At 43.9% G+C, this 7,743-nt stretch overlaps 1 protein-coding gene across 2 annotated transcripts in view; it reads left to right on the top strand.

The window, feature by feature from the left end:
• Window positions 1-308: 308 nt before the first annotated feature.
• TC2N (tandem C2 domains, nuclear) overlaps window positions 309-7,743 on the top strand; it is a 31,940-nt gene continuing 24,505 nt past the window's right edge. For both annotated transcript variants that reach the window (XM_030452000.1, XM_030451998.1), the window contains exon 1: window positions 309-429. The gene's annotated coding sequence lies outside the window, so the exon portion shown is untranslated. The remainder of the gene's footprint in view (window positions 430-7,743) is intronic.

Genomic DNA, 7,743 nt, shown 5'->3' with positions numbered 1-7,743 from the left:
CCTGATTTTGCTTCTAGCAGTGCAAGAGGCGGCTTTGAAACTGCAGCGGTCTGGTGAGCGACAAGGCCGCTATTTGGAGGTAAATCTGCCCTTGTGAGTAGCTGTGGTGAAGCGGGTGAGTCCCAAGTCCCAGGCGGGAAAAGCTCGTCCGCGATAGGGATCGGCGAGTAAATGCTGCGGAGCGCACCTGAAGAGCCGTGCGGGCGGGGAGCCCGGCGGTTCCTGGCTGGGAAGGGCAGGCGGGGACCGGCAGCCGCCGGGCGGGAGGAGAGGCCTGGGCGGGAGAGACGGCGAGCGGCCGGGCAGGAGCGGCGGGGCAGGGCGCGGCCCCAGGGCAGGACAGTCCCTCAGGAGCTGCGGGCAGGAGACGGCCGGCGGCAGCAGCCATCAGCGGGCGGAGGGAGGGGCAGCTGGGAGCCCTCGCAGCAGGTACCGGGGTCGGGGGAGCTGGGCCAGGGCAGGAGGGAGAGGGGAGGTAAAGGGAGCTGCCCGCCGGCGGCTCTCTGAGGAGAAGAGGGCAGAGGAGCGAGGCGTAGGCAGAGAGGGGCGACAAGTGTGGGCAGGGACCGCCGAGGAGGTCGAGCGCCGGGCCAGGCTAGGCTGAACCGAACCGAGCCGAGCCGAGGCGGAAGAGTGGCCATCGCGGCCGCCACCAGCCCGAGGCCCCGCGGTGGCGGCCGCCGGCGGAGCCCGGACCGGGCGTAGCGCAGCGAGGCGGCCCGGGTGTCCCCTGCGGGCGGGTCCTTCTCGGGCCCCGCGGAGGATGGCGGAGGTGCTGGTTTGCTTTCCTTGCTCAGTCGCCCATGAGAATGCAAAGTTGGGCTTTTTCTTTCCAGCAGAACCGTTTGATTGCCCATCTGTAGCTACCTCTGTAACTCGGTGCACACACACCTCAGTATCCCAGAATGGGCTGTTCATGAGAGTAATGGGAGAGTAAAAAGTTTTGCTTTTGTTGGGCTGTCTTCATAAAGTGTCTCTTCCATTTATATCACTGATGTGATTGAATATAGCATAACTGCCCTGTGCATTGATGCTTAGAGTACTTAAATGGGAACATACAGTTATACTTTTGCAATGTGTAAATTACTCTGCACATAACACTCCTGTAGAAACAAAAACTAACAATCTTTTTTACAAACCCTGATGTCTTTCACCTGGTTCAGACTGAGAGGTATATTGAATGGGACAGCATGGTTTACAAGTCAGAGTGTAGATTAGGCATTAGGAAGAAATTCTTCACCTTGAGGGTGGCGAGACACAGAACAGGTTGCCCATGGAGATGGTGAATGTCTCATCCCTGGAAGTGTTCAAGGCCAGGTTGGATGCGGCCTCCAGCAGCCTGATCTGGTGGGAAGTTCCCCAGCCCATGGCAGGCAGGGCAGGCAGGAGCTAAATGTTCTTTAAGGTCCCTTCCAACCCAAACCGTTCTATGATTCTTTTTAGAATATCAACATATTAGGTTGCCTGCTTTTTCTCAGTAGGATGAAACTTGACAGGCAGATTCAACTTGCAGAACATGAACATGCCTGGGGTTTGTTTATGGCTGTTTGAGTGTCTGACAACATGCTTTCAAGATTTAGCTGAGGACTGTGTTTTCTATTGAGTGACAGACCTTGGGAAGTGGAGGCAGGTAGAAAACCAGTAACTATATTAAATTACTACAGAACTAAGTCTTCATATAAATTAGCTCTGATATTAGATTGCCAGTCTCAAACTAGTATTGCTATATAAAAATATCCATGTAAAATCAAAATATTCTGGGTGAACTAACATCTAAGCATTATCATAGCCAAGAAATAACTAATAAGATCCCATTCTCTGGAAACACTTCCGGTAATTATAGGTATGGTTTAGCCAAAACACAGAAGGAAGTTGTGAATATATCTAGACAGAGTTTCCTTTGTGTACTGGATGAAATTAGCATCAGAAAATACATTTACTGCGGGTATAATCTGCTTTATCCAAGAGCATTGTTAAGCAGCGGTAATCGGTTTCTAAGTGTCCCATTCAAAAGTCTTGGTGTAATTTTGAGATTCATACCATACAGCTTGGATTCCCGGGTGGTTCAGATCACTCTGGTTATTAAACAGCAGTCCAAAATAAATATAATCTTAAATTAAGCTGGTCTTGTAGCTTTCCTTTGACATGGAAACATGCCCAGTGTCTCATGTGATGTATTTCAATAAGAATAGAAAAATCTGTATTGTGGCTGTTGCTATAGTGGACACTCCAGTTAGTGCCATTGTAATTTCACAGGCTGAGAACTAGATCTCAAGGGACATACACTGGGCCACAGCTGTGAAGTGCTTGGGCATGTAAATGAGACTGTGGGCAGCAACTTTTCAGAGCTACATACTTGTGGTCCTAACCCTTGTTTTCTGATCAAACATAGGTTTTTTTCCAGTAATATTTGCTGAATGCACTGAGGAGTGCTGCTACTTGATGTGCCTTAAATTTTGACAGTGTTGATTAGTTAGGTGCCCAATCTGTCCCGGGACCCAGAAGCAAGGTGTTCCTTGGCAAGTTGGTCTTGGAGAGTCCAGATGTCTTTCAGGTTACACATAGACGATCAGGACCACTTTAAAAACATGCAGGGGAGTATGAGTGTATTGCTATGGGTTTTTTTGTTTTTTTCTTCAAGAACTGTTACTCAGACATGAAGAGCCAAGTTCTGAATTTACAACTTTCGTTTCTCAAGACAGTGCTCCAGCCGTAAACCTTTTTGTTTTTCTGGGCTGGTGGTCTCTGACTCCTTACTTATGAAACTGTTTCCCCTTGCTTTCAATGCAGAAATATTCATTAGGTGAGCTGTGATCCTGCAACTCAGTGGCTATGGCATGAATCCAGGAGTAGGGAAGTTTGTATGTTAAATGCTAAAAATATATTAGCAGAATACATGTGGTTAAGCAATATTGAATTTCAAGAAAAATATATTTATCAATTATATTTATTATTTGTGTCCCTTGATTCTTGCAAATACTTATAAAAATCGAACCTACATTGGACTCCACATATGTCCCACCAATTTCTCTGCCCTTCCTTACACTTCATTTAGGTGATCTATCCCCAGGGGATTAAATCTTTCTTTTATGGGAAGAGTGAATGTGGGCAGGATTGCAGGAGTCTTGTGTATTAATTTACCATGTTGGAGAAAATGCTCAGGTTCTGGTCTCTTTCTTTGTGCTAATCCGTAGGCTCAGTTATTTTACTTGTTTGGGTTGCTTATGTTTCCTATCCCTAGGTTTGCTTTTTGCTTAGCCTCTGTTCATGGTACCCATAGGTGTTTCAGTTTCAGAAGTACATTATTCTACATGCACTCCACAGTGTTGTGGGTTGGCTGTGAAAAGGGCAGTCCTGCTCTGCCCCCCTGTTTTCCTCACTGTGCAGTCTCGCCCCACCTTCTGCAGTCAACCACAGGGGGAGTTGGCAAATGACTTTTTATTAAAAAAAACATGTTTGTTTATTTTGGTGGTTTAGTTTTGCATCTGATCAGTGAGCTGGGCCAACTCATCGTGCAGCTGCACATTTACTAGATCCAACAGGAATGGTTGTTGGCAGGGGAGAGCCAAACTGTCCCTCTGCTAACAGCCCTTCAGGCAAGTTCAGGAGAGGTGGACACAGCCCCCTCTGTGTGGAGGGCAGAGGCAGAGGGAGCTGCCTTCCAAGGGCAGCCTCCACTAGGATGGTTTAGGCCTACTGTCTTCCTGAGAATCATATCTGCTTTGGCTCATACCAGACGTACCTGTAGACTTTAATGAAACATGTTTCAAACTTGTAAATGCTATTTACTTCATTTAGTGAATTTTGCATGATGCATGCCCTAACCTATTTGTTCCCCTCTTCAGGCTCTTGTTTAATTTTATTTAAAAAGCTACCTTATTTACTCTGAATTATCTCCCAAGATACCTTAAATCCGGTAAATATTCTCTCTAATCTAAGTCGGACAACACCCAAACTCTGTCAGCAGAGAACCTAAGGTCTCATCTTTTTTTTAAAGTGAAAGGCAAAGCAGGCTTTGACCTCAAGTAGGACAGTCTGAGTTACAGTTAAGTCATGTTTTTATCCTGGTTAGTAATGTTATTCAGGTTCCCTGAGAAAAAACTCTTACACAGAGGAAAAATATATTGATAATATTTTGAATCTTCAGGCCTAAGTTGAGGAGCCTCGTGGGAAGTGGTTCAAACTGGGGGTTTGGTTTGGATTTGTATGTGTTGCATCATATCTCTTACTCTTGTTAATACATCAAACCATGCAGAATTAGTGAGGACACTTCTCCTAAGCTTAGTATGAGTGGTTTTTTGTCTGTCATCACAGCTGAAGTTTATACTAATTCATTGCCAAAAAAATATTATGTCAGAAATCTGATGCTTATTTTTCCTGTAAATTGTACCCTGGTGATTTTGTTTTGAAGCTTTGTTTTTCAGTGATCTAATAGCCACACTTAAACTAGAGAGAACAGATAATTAGGCTCTAAGCAAAGGGTCTTGGTATTTGGGGGGGGTTCCTTTGGTCATTGCAATAAGCTTCTTGCCTGAAAAGCAAGTTTTGGGGATATTGTTTTGGCAGTTAAACCAGCTTTGAAGTCCAATAAAGCATTCTAGAAGGACTGTGACCCAGTGGCCTTAAAACCTGTTAGGCACTTAGATTAATTTTTCACCTGTGCTTTGGATGTGGACTCGTAGAGTGTGCTCCAGCCTGGGTAGGTGGGTGCCAGCTCCCCTCATCGCCAGGCAAGGCACAGGGTGGCATGCCAAGCCTTAGACCCCTGTGGCCTCATCACCAGAGTGTGTTTGGGATTTGTTAGTGCACACATGTACTGCCTCAGCTTCACCTGAAGCATGAAGAGCTAGAAGGCTGCTTGGCTTCTGTGAGCCAGCCTCACCACCAGCAATGGGAAAGTGTCTTCCACTTGCAGGAATGTAACCACTCACTCCCACAGAGCATTTATGCTTCCAGACCAAGGGGGCTGGATGTGGGACCATCCACTCTGCTTGTTGAAGCTGGGCCAGCGTGCAAGTTCATGTGGTTCAGGTGGCCAGAAGATGGCCCAGCCATTGACCAGGGCTTGGCAGGGGCTGGAGGGGGCAGATCAAGGGGAGCTAAGGAAGGGTTCACTCTGCAAAAGTCAGGAATCCAGTCTACTGTGTGTGTGTGTGTGTACCTCTTCCAGTGAGGAAAGACAGCCTGCAGAGAGGAGGGTTAGTCAGAAGGAGATTTAAAAGTAACTTGAGCTAGCAGCACTTCTGTGGTTGCAGTGAACTGGTACAAAACTAAGTTGTGCTTCCTGTTTGAGAGATTAATAAAATGTTGTTCAGCACTCAGGTTCTAGGTGGCAACACACCATTCTCAAGGCCAGTTTCATTTCACAATACAGGAAAATTAGAGACCTCTTTGTTCTGAGATGGGCTTGGGTTTTTTTTTTCCCGTTTTCTTTTGCAAAATGTGATCATCAGCCTCTAGATTCAGAACTCGCTGTCAGTCTCCTGTTCAGGTTCTTTGTCTGCTGAGTGGTGACTGGAGTAGCTAAAGTCTCCTTGATAAAATCTTGATCAAACACAGAACATCTCTCGAATTGTCCTGGCTTTCATCTAGTTCAGTGGTACGTGTACTTGCCGACTTAGCCTCACCAGTGTGTGAAATCGTGGATCAAAAAATCTCCTGCAAGGAGTGTTGATTTAAGATCAACAGGATTTAAAAAACCCCAGCACTCTACTTTCATGGTGTAACCATTGTTCACTTTGTTTTAAGGAAAACAGTCCTGTAAGAGAGAAAAAGGGAATGATAAGCTTACGCTGCTAACTTCTGCTCTCAGGACCTCTGTCTTATCAGAAAGGACAGGAGCCCCACTGCTGTGCCCCATAGTTGTAGCTGCTTTTTGCCAGTAATAATTGGGACATTAGATGTTGAGATTGGTTCTGATTTCTGCTGTTTTCTTCCAATATCTATGCAAAATTATTTACAAATATATTTTATATAGTGCCTGCCTACCACTCATCTGCCTGAGCAGTTGCAACTGTTCAAGCCAGTACAGCTCTTGGAGAGGCACTGCAGGAGCTGTTAAAAGTTGTTGGTTCAACATAAAGCAAAAAATAATAAGTAGTTGCACCTTATGAAAATGAGATCCTCCTAGACTTTCATTTTAAAGTGTTTTTAGGCATCTTCCTGAGCTCAGAGCATGTGCCCTGCAGAGACATACTCCCAATCTGTTTTGAATCTGAATTAATTAGGATCAGTTCCCATTTCCTGTTCTCAAGTCATTCATTTAATCTGTTTTGTTCTATGAGATGTACTGAAGTCACCTGTTTCTTAATCTCAGCCATAGTCCTTTAGCCCTCATTTATTGAACTTACATTTTTGTTTCCTCTCCCTGAATCATTGTAACTGGTTATAGTGTGACAGTGAGAAGCAGAATTGTTGAACAGGGAGTCATCCTATTGAAACTCCATAATACACAGGGTTTTTTTATTTTCATCATGAAACAGGATAATAACTGTATATAAAATAGGAGTAATGCAAAATAATCAATAAAAACCTATTTCAACTAAAAGAAAGCAGTAGATGTTAGTGTACAAATATATAAAAAGAAATATTCCATCTTTATTCTTGTAGGTCAGTAGAATCCCCTTAAAACAATTTTAATGGTAATGAAACCATGTTTTTCCATGCAAAACTGTTTGGGTTATTTTGGGGGGGCTTGGCTTATGTATTGGAGGAGCTATTTTTCATTAGCTGTCTGGGTAGTATTTGAGTATCCCTGTGTTTTTTGTGTGGCTCTGTGATCCTGGCAGAGGCTGAGGAGTCCTGGATGCCATTCAGTGTTGTCTTTCAGTGTTGCATGGGGCTTGTTTCCGAAGACCATCTTTTCAAAGCTAGACATATTTAGCCATCTTAGGGAACTCCACTGCACAGGCAGATACTCTTGCCTAAAATACCTTCTTCTTGGCTGTCCTGTGGAAAAACGCATCCAGATGTTTCCAGTTCTCTTTGGTATCAGGGCTATACAGGGACTGCTGACAATTCTCTTTTTGTGGCTTCCTGGCACTACTGCAGAAGGAGAAAAAATAGATTAAAACCTGACACAGAATACATAAAGAAAGTCTTAAATTTTAAGGTAGATTATAAAGTAACCATCAGTGTATGTCAAGACTTCTTCCTAATCTGTTTGGAGCAGAGGGCTTATCTTATGTTGAATTCTTTCCATGTTCTCATCAAAAGCCAAGTCCTTTATACAGAGATTTTAGTCTCCTAGGTTTTATTTTCTGGTGTCCTGACTTCAACTCTTGCTCTGCTGTTTTCCATCTGAGTCCAAAAAGATCTTCAGTCCAACATAATGGATTTATTCTTTTGTGTTTACAGCTTCAATACATACCATATTGTATATCCTTGTCCAAGCCAGTGAATTTATCTTCAGTTCACAGAACAGTGTTGTCATTTCAGTAATTGGATGAATTGGTTACTTGCCTAATGCAGCATTAGAAAGAAACACTATCAACTTTCAGCCCAGAGCATAGAGGATTCAGCATATTATGATACCAAGTTCTAAATTTTATTGTGGGGTAGATTTATAATGTTCCCTTCTTAAATCAAATATAAATCTCGTGTGAGAAAAATTGGCTCATATATATGAAAATTGTTCTTTTGGCCCTTGTAAATTATGTTATTAATCTTACACATACTAGGGCTGGCTTGGATTAAGCCTTTAGGATTTAAGAGCTGCAGGTGCAAGCCTAAAGCCAGAGTTAG

The sequence above is a fragment of the Calypte anna genome, chromosome 5A, assembly GCF_003957555.1.
Source record: "Calypte anna isolate BGI_N300 chromosome 5A, bCalAnn1_v1.p, whole genome shotgun sequence".
NCBI lineage: Eukaryota > Metazoa > Chordata > Aves > Apodiformes > Trochilidae > Calypte > Calypte anna.
Note: the sequence above shows the minus strand (reverse complement) of the source record. Positions and strands in the feature narration are given on the sequence as shown.